Genomic DNA, 13,093 nt, shown 5'->3' with positions numbered 1-13,093 from the left:
AGTAGTATGTCTTTCTGAATTAGTCTTTGGGTTCCACCCCCCACTGCTTTTTAAGCTTCATTAAAAAAAATAACCCTCTAACCATTTTTCTCAAGATTGTCTCTATAAAGCATCCAGCCCGCTACTGAATAGGCTGTATCTTCATATTTCAATTTTTTAGTTGTTGTTTTTTACTATTTATTATTATCACTAGAGCATTTGAGAATTTCTCATTGGGGGACATGTTTGGCTATTGAAGAAATAAAGAGAGATTCTCATTTTTCCATCCAAAACCCACCACAAAGCTGTAACATTTCATGGTTATGCCTCTCTCAGTCTGTAATAACACAAGATTCTTGTGGACACTGTCCACTTCTTTAAAAAATGATAAAAGTATCAAACTGCTTATATCAATTAGGAGCTCAGCAGAAAACAGAAGGCACACTCAATTTAGAACAATTTTATATGGGTTTAATAAAGAGACTATTTACAAAGGTGTGGGGTGCCTGGAGGGGCAGATTAACCAGTAAGCAAGGTACACAAAAAAAAAACAACAGTCCCTTTGCTGTCGAGTTGATTCTGACTCACAGTGACCCTATAGGACAGGGTAGAGCTGCCCCATAGGGTTTCCAAGGAGCGGCTGGTGGATTTGAACTGCCATGGCTTTTAACCACTACACCACCAGAGCTCCAAGCAAGCAAGGTATGCATGGACTTAAATGTATTTACTTACTAATCTGTAGTGCACAATTTCACATGGGTTATCACCACATCTTTGATGTCGTAAGTAAGCCCGTGCATACCTTGCTTATTGGATAATCTGTCCCTTGGTGGGGCTAGAGAAACCACCATGGATGGTGGCGCTGTCATCACCCCTAAGAGGGGAAGGAGTGGCCGCTGGAACCCAGAGGAGCAGTGACCCCATCAGGGATACAAAGGCTCAAGGTGATCCTGCAGGGAAGGAACTGGGTAGTAATACACCACCTCACTCTCCTCTCTCCCTGTGGTCGGGCCTCCCCATTGACCAAACTCAAATGGTCAGCAGCTGAGAAGAGGGCCGAGCATGGGTCTGGAGGGGCACATAGGAGATAGCTGGGACTCTGCTTTACAGAAAACAGACAAAATAAAAAATAAATCATCTATAATCCAGCACCTTAACACACCAACTTTTATCACTGTGGTGCATTACCTTTCTGTCCTATATTTCCATATTTAATATATAGTTACTTTAAAAAGTTAAATCAGTAACTATTTCAAACATACAGAGACACAAAGAAAATAATGTTATATTTTTCATTAAAGTTATTTCACAAGCTTTTTGCTGCTCCTTTGTCTTCATAAGCATGATTTGTAAAGGCTCTATTAACAGGCTATGAAGTATCTGCATCAAATATTATGGGACCAATTGCTGCACATGTAGGTCACTTCTGATTTTTTTTCCTATTCTAAATACTATTGTGATGTACATCTTTGTGACATAAGCTTTTTTCCAAAATTTTTGTTCGTTTTTTCTTTAGGATCTATATCTCGAGCAATGGGAATATTGAGTCAAAGTGTATGAATAGTCTAGCTCTAAATATATATTCATAAATTGTTTTGCTAAATATCTGTACCAACGTAGAGTGTCATCAGTAATGCATAAAACAATGACAATTGTGGAACCCTTATCTACATTGGGTATTATCACTTGCAACCTTTTTTTTCCCTCTAATAGGTAAGCACGCTCATTTTTGTTTAATTTGCTTTTTGTTGATTACTAATAGAGTTTCAGTGTTCACCATATGTTTGTTTACTAGCTGTATTTGCTATTCGATTTCTGACTTTGTACTGCATCAGCTATCGGTTCCCAAAGCAAGTGCTGAAATTGACCCTTGGGGGAATCCTTACTGAAACCAATTGAGCACCATGGTGGTAAGACAGCAATTTCAAAGTAAAGAGGCTAATGAGTTTCAAGCTGAGGGTTTATGGACTTAATATCTACTTTTTGGGACATTTATACCTCTGTTAGATTACAAGATTTATCCTCCCCTCCCCCATTATCCCCCTTTCCAGCATTTAAAATAACTGGTGCAAAACTAAATACAGCCTGAGTAATAACAGTGATTAATTCCTGTTACTTTCTGTTCCTTGTTGGCAATGATGGTTCAGCATCCACCTTGGGAGATATTGGGGGCAGCTGGTTCATTGGCTCACTCTGAGACACTTGTGGGTCTACTATGGTCTGGACTTCTCATTCCCCTCTTTCTTTACCTCACAGGCTACTTAAGGAAGTGTCTCCCTTAACTCACCAGGCTCCAAGAGTGTGGAAGGTTCTTTTTATATCAGAGATTCTCAAATTTTAGAAGAATCACTTAGGAGAGCTTACTGAAAACAAGATTCTGGGACCCCACTGTTGGAGATTCTGATTCAGTAGATAGGGGGTGAGCCCAGGAATCTACACTTTTTTAAATGATTAAGATGCAGAGGTGTCTAGTGACCACACTGCGAAACACTGTATAGATCCTTGGGATAAGAAATGTATCTGTACTGAAAATACTCAAGATGGGGCAGAAGTGAGGCTGGGAGCAGGGAGGAGGGAAATAGAGTTGAGCAATGACTCCTTCTGAACGCTTTCTCCAAAAATGTCATTTTGAAGGAAACTGTGCAGATTAGACCATAATTGGTTAGAGAGGGTAGTCAATGTGTGGCAACTTTTCTGTATGCTAGAGATATGGTGGTCCAAAAAATAGACATCCCCCACTTCATTGAAGGCTACCATCTAACCAACCAAACCAACCAACCAGTTGCCATGGAGTCAATTCCAACTCATAACGACCCCCATGTATGTCAGAGTACAACTGTGCTCCATAGTGTTTTCAGTGGCTGACTTATCAGGAGTAGATTGCCAGGCCTTTCTTTTGAGGTACCTCTGGGTAGACTCAAACCACCAACCCTTAGATTAGTAGCCAAGAGCATTAACTGTTTGCACCACCCAGGGACTCCATCTACCTTCTAGTGACACTCAATTCATTATAACATCGTTTAGTCATGTTGAATTCTATTTTCAGTGTTGTAACACCTCCCTACACTCTATTTCTAACATCCTAAAACGTACCTCTAAGCTTCCAAATCAGTCCTACCTCTGGCCACAAAGTTTCAGGTAACAAATGGGTCCTTATACACATATATCCCCCCTGGGAACAAAAGTATTTCTCTTCTACATCAGCACATTAGCCTGAGCAACTTGCAGATTTATTGGATTGTTTGAGATTTCTTCAGGCCCCTTTAGGTTCTGTTTATGAAGTATCTATGTCAGGCAAAGATACTAGCAGACCACACTATATAGGTGCAGAGGCAAAGGAAGAACTAGATCTGGAGTCTTTTTGCACCTTTGCAGGATCTAGCAAACGCTTTTTGGCGTGGACCCTTCTTGAACTATTAGCCCGATGCTGCCATCCTGTGGCCATCTAAGGAAAGGTGATGTGTGGTTACAGATTTGAAGAAAATATTTTCTTTGGTGGACTATGTAAATACCTGCTGGAAAAAAATCTTTACATTTCCTTGTCATATCCTCCATTAATTTTTAGCGCAGGTAGAATCTACTTGGGAGAATTCTGCAAGTAGAATAGGAAAATTCTACTCAGTGAATCACTGCAGTCTAGAATAGAAAACAAAATGCAAACGTCCTGATATAGCGGTCTGCTAAAATCACTAAACATCAGTTTACACATTTTTCATACAGTAACTTTGCATCATGAAATTCTCTTTTTTCCTGAAATGGAATTCCTCCTGAGAAAAAATCTCATTAGATACTCACTACCAGCCTGCATTTGTTCGAAGTGCTTTCCCAGTACCTGCGTATCTACTGTTCTGAAGTCTTCCCTGGAGCAAAGGAAAGTCCTTCTTCCAAGTCCTTGTTCAACATCCAGAGTCCTGTGTCCCTTTCTTGTTTCCTCTCTGAAACCAGTTGTAAAACATACCTCGTCACTAAAAAGCATAAAAGTTTTGACACAAAATCTACCCTGCACAAGCACTTCAGTTGTCCTCAGCACGGTTTTGGGCATTGTACCAAATACATAACCAGTAAAAAAGACACCTCCAGAATGCAGTAAGGAGGAGGGCCTGGGGCTGGGAGTAGGCGACAGGTATTGGTGGACTCTCAGAAATTGATCCCCAAATAGGAGCCACAGAAGAGCAATATCTGGCAGAGTCCAGAATAAAGAGTTAAAATAGATACACGCAGACAGATGGCTTCTTCCCTAGCTCTCTAGAGAAGTTTTACCATACATGTGTGTAAGTATACATAACAAAACATTTGCCATTTTAACCATTTTTTTATATGGATTTTTTTATTGTACTTTAGATGAAGGTTTACAGAACAAATAGTTTCTCGATGAACAATCAGTACACATATTGTTTTACAACATTGGTTAACAACCCCACGACATGTCAACACTCTCCCTTCTCGATCTTGAGGACCTTTTTTTTTGGTGAAAATATACAGTCAAAGTTACACCATTTCAGAAAGTTTCTACATGTACAATTCAGTGACATCGATTACATTCTTCCAGTTGTGCTGCTATTCTCACTATCTTTTTCCAAATTATTCCTTCACCCTTATCTTCAACTCACGGTCCCCTAGGCTTCCCATCAAACCTTTTGAGTTGCTGTTGTCAATTTGATCTCACATACATAATTCTTTGCCATTTTAACCATTTTTAAGTGTACATTTCAGTGGCATTAATTACATACACTGTTGTGCAGCCATCACCACCATACATTTCCAAATGTTTTTCATCACCCAGAAGAGAAACTCAGTGCCCCTTAAGCAATAACTCCCCATTTCCCTCTCCCTCAGCCCCTGGTAACCACTAATAAACTTTTGTCTCTATGCATTTGCCTATTCTAGATATTTCATTCAAGTGGGATCCTACAATGTTTGTCCTTTTGTGTCTGACTTGGTTCACTCCTCATAATGTTTTCAAGGTTCATTCGTGTTGTAGCATGTATCAGAACTTCATTTCTTTTTATGGCTGAATAGTATTCCATTGTGTGTATATACCACATTTTGTTGATCCATTCATCTGTTGATGGACACTTAGGTTGTTTGCACCTTTTGGCTATTGTGAACAGTGCTGCAATAAACATTGGTATATACGTGTACCACACATTGTTATACATTTATCATCAGTACAGTGCTGTGGCAGGCTGCCTTTGTTGAGCATCTACTATGCGGGAGGCAAGGTGCTTGGTGAGGGGATCCAGCTGTCAACAAGACAGTCCTTGCCTCAAGTTGCTCACAATCTTATGGGAGCAATAAATGGTAACCAAGGCAACACAGTTTGATACCGGCTATGTTCCAGTTTGAACCCCTGCTGAGAATTTGCATTTCTAACAAGTTCCCAGGCGATGCTAATGCTGCTGGTTAGGGGCCAATTCTGGGAACCACTAGTAGAGCAGTGGTTCTCAAAATTTATTATACTTAAGAATCACCTGGGAGCTTGTTAAACTGTAGATTCTGATTCAGTATATCTGGGGTGGAAATGCAAATTCTTAGCAGGAGTTTGAACCAGAATTAACTGGTTCAAAGCCCAGCTTTACTGAGGAGAAAATAGTCATTTGTATTTAACAGCTAGTTCAAGGTCTATGAGTTAGAAAATGGCAGAGCCAGGACCAAAACCCAGCTCTCGTCACCGCCAGGGGAACTAACAATGACCCGGAGGACATGTGAGGGGCCTGGTGAGGCTGCGTAGATCTGTGAGGTGGTTTATGCATTTGTCTAGCTTTCTGGGACTCCCTCCTTCCTTACTTCCACCTCAGCCATTTGCTCTTGGATTTTCCATTGGGCGTGGCTCTTTTTTTGCAAAGTAACAGAGCACCATGTGCAAGGTAGACATCTAATGAAGGTATTTAGATTATGATGTGGTAGAAGAGGAAGTAGAGAAAAAAGTAGAAAAGGAGTTTACGAGAGAGAAGTAGCTGATATTTATTATTTTAACTTTCTTTATGGAGAACTGCTAACAATACAAATACAAACATATACAGTCTAGTATAATGAACCCTTATGTACCTATCACCCGGGTTCAGTTTTGTTTCATCTGTATCCCATTCACTTCCCCTCCCTCCTACATTATTTCGAAGCAAATCCCAGACTTCATATCATTTTATTCATAAATATCTGATGCATCTCTAAAGTTTCTTTGTTTTAACACGACCTCAATACCATTATCGCACCTGAAAATGTTGAGCAGTAGTATCTAATCAATGTTCAAATTTCCAACAGTCTCAATTGTCTAGGTTTTTTTTTAACAGTTTGTTTGAATCAGGATCCAAACAAAGTACTCAAAGTCATAGATATTTAAACCACCTCCTAGGAGTAGGCCACAATCACAGGATCTTTCTTTTCCCTCTGGTTGGTTGAGCGCCAGATTGGTTTTGAATATTTAAAGGCGATTCTGAAGCTGAACGTGGGTGAAGGGGTTGACCAAACCAAAAAACAAACCCACTGCCATCAAGTTGATTCCGACTCATGGTCTACTCAGAGTAGAACTGTCCCATAGAGTTTCCAAGGAGCGCCTGGTGGATTCGAACTGCCGACCACTACGCCACCAGAGTTTCTGAAGGGGTTGAAGGATTGCTGAACTGCTGTGAGGGACAAGAATTTAGTGGATGGCAAGAGGAAGTGAAAAGGAAGTGAAGACGGGAACCAGGAGGAAAGCTGTAGATCCAGGAGCAACAAGGCTGTGGTGGGAGGAGCCTGAGTGAAGGGGGAGGTAGCTCCACAGAGGTGAGCAGGGGCTAGCTGACAGGCCTTTAAGAACAAGGAGGTCTGATAAGCAACTTTACATGCTCTTCATGTCAGCCACCCAGAAATTCTTTCCAAACACCAAGCTCTGCCAAGCCTCCAAGCTATTCCTTCCACAAAGGATACCCTCTCCCATCCCCATTCCAGCCCTTCAGTCTGAAGAACTCCTACACATCCTTCAAAACTCAGCTGAAGTATCCACATCTCTGTGAAGACCCTCTGACCCCTCCTAATGAAGTTAGCTTGGTTCTTTATCTACGACACCACAGGTTTTGCAAATACCTCTACTACCCATTAAAACCTGTTGCCATCAAGTCAAGTGCAACTTATTAAACCAAAAAACTAAGCCCTCTACGACTGAGTCGATTTTGACTAATAGTGACGCTATAAGGACAATGTACAACTGCCCCCTAGGATGATATCTTTACAGAAGCAGACTGCCATATCTTTTTCCTGAGGAGTGGCTGGTGGGTTCGAACTGCCAACCTTTGGGTTAGCACCCAAGTGCTTAACCACTGTGCCATGAGGGTTCCTTACCTCTACTACAGCGCTCCTCAAATTGTACACTCATTATCTGTGCTCATGTCAGAGTCCCCCTCTGTTATGGATTGAGTTGTGTCCCCAAAAATATGTGTTGTAAACCCTAACCTCTATGCCTGTAGTTATAATCCCATTGGGGAATAGAAAAATTACAGACCAATATCTCTCATGAATATAGATGCAAAAATTCTTAACAAAATTCTAGCCAATAGAATTCAGCATCGTATCAAAAAAATAATACACCATTTGGGAATAGATTGTCTTTGTTATATTAATGAGTCAAGATTAGTGTAAGGTGCATCTTGAGTCAATCTCTTGAGATATAAAAAGATTAAATGCAAGCTAGCAAGCAAAGATGGGGGAAGTGAGATGCCAAGCCAGAAGCAGAAGCTCAGAATAGACAAGGACCTTCCCCTAGAGCCAGCGCCCTGAATTTGGACATCTAGCCTCCTAAACTGTGAGAAAATAAATTTCTGTTTGTTAAAGCCATCCACCTGTGGTATTTCTGTTATAGCAGCACTAGGTAACTAAGACACCCTCTAAACTGTGGGCTCTTCCAGGAGAAGGACCATGTTGGGTTCATCTTTGTGTACTGTGTCCCTAGCACAGTGCCTGGCATGTAGAGGACACTCAGTAAATGTTTAACAAATGAAAGAAAGATTAGAGGAGGATGAAGAGAAGAAGAGAGGGAAGAGAAAGCAAAGACAAGACAGAGAGAAGAGGAAATGGAGGGTAGAAAGGAGCATCTATACACAACAAACAACTGAACTTGGCAAGACAGATACAACACGTGGTCATATCAGGCATTCAGGAGTGTTTCCTTGGCCAACACAGCATTTTTAAAATTTTGAGTTAGTAACCAAAATTTAAGAATCATAAAAATCTAGATTTCTAGTTTCTTTTTTTTCAAAACAAAAAGGACTATCCAGCAAACGCTGGGCCTAACCTCCTGCATGATAGTCATTGGCTGGATCTGAACATCCTCTACCCAGGTTACCACAGTCCCCACCACTCCCTATTGTGGCCCTTCATGGAGGTGGTGTATCATTGGCCATTTACTGTTGTGCTTGTGCTGCTGGTTTTTTAATAGTTAGACTGCCTCAATCATTTGCTCCACCTGCCTGACTCTTGTAAACATTAGTTTGCCATCCTTATCCCAATCTGTGCCATCCAATAACCACATGTGTCTATTTAGCACTTTAAATGTGGTTAGTGTGACTGAGGAACTAAATTTCTAATTTTATTTAATTTCAATTTTAATAGCCATATATAGCTAGTAGCTACCATTTAGAAAGTGAAGTTCTAGAGCAGTGCTTCTAAAAATGTAATATGCATACAGATACCTGAGGATCTTGTTAAAACATAGATTATAATTTGGCATGCCTAGAGCAGGGCCCCAGATTCTACATGTCTAATAAATTCCCAGGTAATGCTGATGATGCAGGGCTTTGGGCCACACTTCAAGGAGCAAGATTCTAGAACAATGCCTCTCAAACTTTAGCATGCATAAGAATCTTCTAGAGAGCCTGTTAAAGCAGATTTCTAGGCCTCATCCTCCACAGACTCTGATTCAGTAGGTTTGGGGTGGGGTCCAAGAATTTGCATTTGTAACAGGCTCCTGAGTGATGCTGGGGGCACCATCTACAGAATGGGAAGATGATAAAAAAAATAAATAATTGTAGTCACTCCCCCCCCCCCATTACTAGTATTAATAGCTAACATTTGGGCCCTACATAAAGTAGTTACTCTTATTATCCACATTTTATAGAGGAGGAAACGGAGGCATAGAGAGGTTAATGTACTTGCCTAAGGTCACACTGCTTATCATTTCTCTATAAGTATTATCTGGTGAACAACCTTCACATCATATGATTGGCAGCTTCTATTTCTAAAATTTTCCGTGCTACATTTTTATTTTTTGAACATTGATGGAATTTCTAGAACTGAGCATTTTTAGCTAGCTGCTGCTAATCGAGACCCACCACCTTCCCCTCTGTACACACACCAGAGTCTTCTGGCCTTTATCTGCACACAGGTGTTCCCTTTTGGGCTGCTCAGGAGGAAGAGGTGTCAGGATGGAGCCAAGGTGAGAGAACAGGCCAGAACCGGAGAGCTAGGACTGCGCTCCAGGTCAGGGTCTGCGACCACGTGGTTAGGGACGAGACCCAGACGCTGGTAAACTGTTCTAAGAAGGACTTGGAGGGAAGAAACCCGGTGAGAAGAGACGCTGCAGAGAGAGGTGGAAGCCCTTCTTCCTGCCGGCAGGTGCTCAGCAGAGGCGTTCTTGAGCAACGGCAGCAGGGGGGCGCTCCTGTAAGCGGCGTGGTGAGCTGCGGATGAGGACGAGAGGAAGCTGCATCCGAGTTGGTGGGCTACAGCAGATATACCTGTTTGGGAACCCAAGAGGAGTGACCTTTGGGTCATAGGGACCCTCAAAAATAACTGGTGGCACTGAAGGGAAACTCTGGGCCTTCTATATGTGGGTAGAGCCATCAAGACATCAACCATTTCACCTCCAACCTACATTTGTTTACGCCACATGGTGCTGAACCTTAGCTGCACATTAGAATTCCCAGGGAGGCGTAAAAGTCTCAATGCCCAGGGCGCACCCAGACCCGTTAAATCTGAACCTCAAGGTGGGACGGAAGCATATTGGGTTTTTAATGTTCCCCTGGTGATTACAAAGTTGAGAGCCAATGGTTTAAGAAAAAATAAAATACAAAAAAACAGTTTGTTTCCATTCTATCGTGGTTTTTAGTATGTAACCCAAACCAAAGGAAACCCACTGTCGGTGCATTGATTCCCACCCACAGCGACCCCATAGGACAGAGTAGAGTAGAACTGCCCCATAGAGTTTCCAAGACTGTAAATCTTTACAGAAGCAGACTGCCACATCTTTCTACCTTCCAGCGGCTGGGGGGTTCGAATAGCTGACCTTTTGGTCAAAAGCCAGCAGCCCAAGCCCTTTAACCTCTGCACCACCGGGCTCTTTAGTATGTAGCAAAATCTACAAATTCAGAAAGATTAGCTTAGTTGTGAGGTTTGAACAACATACTTGAGAAAATATTTTGGAAACCTTTAGCTGTTTTTTTTTTTTTAAGTATTGTTATCATTATTCCCTGTTTTAGAGCCCCCACTGATAGTCCAATGAGCTGGAAAGTATTAAGTACAGAAACTTCACCATTGTATTCGGAGATGGAGTGCTACCAAGAGTGGCATCAGACTCAGCTAAAAGTTAAAAGATCATTGAGGTGTTTGGGGCTGGTTGCACATAGATACAGGTCCCTGGGAGGGGCAAACAGTTTGTGCTTGACTACTAACCACCTAAAGCTTGGCAGCTGGAACCTACCCAGTGGCACTGCTGAAGAAAGGCCTGGTGATCTGCTTCTGTGAAGATTACAGCCAAGAAAACCCTATGGAGTAGTTCTACTCTGTAACACATAGGGTTGCAACTAAATGGCAACAGGTTTGGTTGTTTGGGGGGGTTTTTTTTGGGAGGAAGGGTATATATATGCATTCCTACTTAATCATATTCTCTCCCTTGCTGTTCAGGCCTTTTATTAAAAACAACAGTAAGGAAGTCTTATAAGAAAGAAATGATGGAGAAGACATGACTTCCCAGCCCTCGATTCTACTTCTGGTCTACACCCTCCTGGCCAGTTCCCACACTGTCCTGGTTCCCACCAGAGGCCCTGAACAGGCTAACTCTGGGGCTGGTCCTTGGCCGAGATCCTGTGTTCCATAAGGGGAGTTTTTGAGTTTTTTCTAGCTACAGGTAGGAAAGATTGGATCAGAGAGTTCGAGTAATTTGCCTGAAGTCCCACAGTAGGTTAGAACCAGAGAAAGATCCAGTTCTCCATAAACCTAACCTAGATTCCTCTGTGAAAAGATTCACTCTTGTCAGCTAATAATCAAAGCAAAAACGCTGGACGAAACAAAGGGCCCAGGTGGGAGGAGAAAGGATGAGACCGAGCTGCCTGATGTAAAATACCCCTCCACAGTGAGGGTGAGATGACACGGAGAGCCGAGAAGTAATAATGCTGTAGACAGCCACATTGATGCATATCACAAAAGCTGAACTTGAAGGGAATTGAAGCCTTTCATTGTGAGACTTTGTATCATTTTCTCCATAATTGCATCAGTTTTATAATTTCTTCCATCTCTGACTCCCTAGTAGTCCTGGGATCTCCTTGTTTGTGATGTGGAGGTGGAGGGTAATGGTGTTTGTCTCCCGGAAATTAAAGACCCTTCTCAATAACTGCATTAGTCATCGACCCTTGCTGCTATGATTGATCTTGTAACCACCATCAGATCTGCAAGGAAAGGATATGAAAATTCTTAAGCAGGAAAACAACCTTATCTTTTCCTTACCCATCTCTCCCTTTATAGGAAATATCTGCAAAGACTTTTTTGCATTTCTAATTTGCTCATCAAGTGGCATATTTTTGACAGGGTGAGAATATGTCCATTGGGGACTGGAAAACATATGGTTTCATAGGAAACTGAATTCTGCCTAGGTTTTCCAGAGTTGCTCTGTTGGGTTGCCCTGTACTTAAAAGAGCAAAAATGTTTCAGAATTATATTTCAACATTTCAGGACACCCAGAAGGCAAGTAATCATAACACTGAAAAAAGGCCCTGTGCTCTTCCTGGCTCTGTGGAAAGTGCTGGAAGAAACGTGTACTCTGGTTTCATTATTGCTTTATGTCTTGGGCACTCCCTGATATTAGAGGTTAGGGGATCAAAACTAAAACAAACCCTTTGTTGTGGAGTTGATTCCCTACAGGACAGACTAGAACTGCGCCATAGGGTTTCTAAGGAGCGGCTGGTGGATTTGAGCTGCCAACCTTTTGGTTAACAGCTGTAGCACTTAACCACTGCACCACCAGAGCTCCAGAGGTTAGTGGAGGCGCAGGGTAAATTGTTCTATAAGCACTGCACTTCAGACTGGGCCACACAAAGTCTAGCCTAGAGTGAGAAAAAACTAAAGGACCAGCTTTTATATCTGACCTAGAATCCCAACGAACAAGTGCTATTTTCTGGGTTTTCCCATCCAGCGGCCTAAGATCACTAAACCCTGCCAAATTGCATCTGTTGTTTGCTTAAGACTATGGTAATCAAATTCTAAACGCACAGACATATACTTTGATCCAGCAATTCCAGAGCTAGGTATTTACCCTACAGGTATTCTTCACTAAAAAGAAATATTATGTACAAAGCTATGCATCACAGTGTTATTTGTGACTGCAAAACATTTTACATAACCTTAAAAGGCATCAGTGGAGAACTTACTAAATAAATCATGGTTTATCCTCACAACAGAATGCTATGTAGCAGGTAAAAAAAATAAAGTAATATTTATGTACAATTGACCATCCATATCTTCAGGTTCTGCATCTGTGGTTTCAACTACCTGAGAATTGAAAATATTTGTGGGGGAGTTCCAAAAAGCAACACTTGAATATGCCACGCACGCGCCTAGGGCTGTGCCGAATCCACGCGAATAAAGTGCAGTGTTGGCAGCCCTGGCTGTAGCCTCCCGCTACTTCACAGATTCTCAGTCTTTCTCTCCAGTTCTCGTTGTTTGACCATTGTTCACCTCCAGTCTTGTCATTATTCCCTATACGGTACAATAGTGTATAACAACTATTTAGGTGGCATTTCCATTGTATTTGGTATTGTAAGTAATCTAGAGATGATTTAAAGTATACAGGAGGATGCACGTAGGTTATATGCAAATACTATGCCATTTTATATAAGGGACTTGAGTATCCTCAGATTTTGGTATCCAA

This window comes from Trichechus manatus, unplaced genomic scaffold (genome assembly GCF_000243295.1).
Source record: "Trichechus manatus latirostris isolate Lorelei unplaced genomic scaffold, TriManLat1.0 scaffold00163, whole genome shotgun sequence".
NCBI classification, from domain to species: domain Eukaryota; kingdom Metazoa; phylum Chordata; class Mammalia; order Sirenia; family Trichechidae; genus Trichechus; species Trichechus manatus.
The sequence above is the reverse complement of the archived record's forward strand: the minus strand, read 5'-3'. Positions refer to the sequence as shown.